We start from the raw sequence: 310 nt of genomic DNA, 5'->3' as shown, positions 1-310 counted from the left end.
CAGGGTGGATGGAGTTTGGAGCAATCTGCTCTAGTTGGAAGGTGTCCCTGCCCATGGCAGGGGGGTGGAACTAGGTGAGCTTTAAGGTCTCTTCCAAACCGAACCCTTCTATGATCCTAGGATTCTGTGTTCGGGAACCCCATTCCCGACAAGGGACAGAGCAGCCTCCAGCTCCTGTAGTTGCAGAGGAAGGTGAGCAGGTGGGTATCAGTGATCCCAGTCCCACCCGCGGAAGGGGGTCAGGAGAGCCCTAATCCCTCCCTTCCCCCCCGTTCTTGTCCCGGGGGGGGTGTCACGAACCGTTGAAGAT

Source organism: Nestor notabilis, unplaced genomic scaffold, assembly GCF_000696875.1.
Source record: "Nestor notabilis isolate BGI_N333 unplaced genomic scaffold, ASM69687v1 scaffold15760, whole genome shotgun sequence".
Taxonomy (NCBI): domain Eukaryota; kingdom Metazoa; phylum Chordata; class Aves; order Psittaciformes; family Psittacidae; genus Nestor; species Nestor notabilis.
Note: the sequence above shows the minus strand (reverse complement) of the source record.